This window comes from Morus notabilis, unplaced genomic scaffold (genome assembly GCF_000414095.1).
Source record: "Morus notabilis unplaced genomic scaffold, ASM41409v2 Scaffold2550, whole genome shotgun sequence".
Classification (NCBI taxonomy): domain Eukaryota; kingdom Viridiplantae; phylum Streptophyta; class Magnoliopsida; order Rosales; family Moraceae; genus Morus; species Morus notabilis.
Window position 1 is genome coordinate 73,771 of NW_010364734.1, and position 386 is coordinate 74,156.

The following is a 386-nucleotide window of genomic DNA, read 5'->3' on the forward strand; positions in this document are numbered from 1 at the left end:
ATCTCGTAGTCGAGAGCAGCCGCAATGGATAAGAGAATGCGGATGGACTTAAGCATGGCTATAGGCGAAAAGGTTTCCTCGAAGTCGATTCCCCCCTTTTGCGTGTATCTCTTAGCTACCAGTCTAGCCTTATAGGTTTCGACCTTTCCTTCTGCATTTCTCTTTCTCTTGTAGACCCATTTACACCCAATGGGCTTAATCCCATCGGGAAGATCTACAAGTTCCCAGACTAGATTAAAATCCATAGATTTCATCTCAGCTTTCATGGCTTCTGTCCAGAGGTTTGCATCAACATCCTGCATAGCTTCTTTGTAAGTATAAGGATCTCTGTCATGTTCCAGAGATTCTGCCAAAAAGGTTTCCCCATTAGCCATGAATCTCTCAGG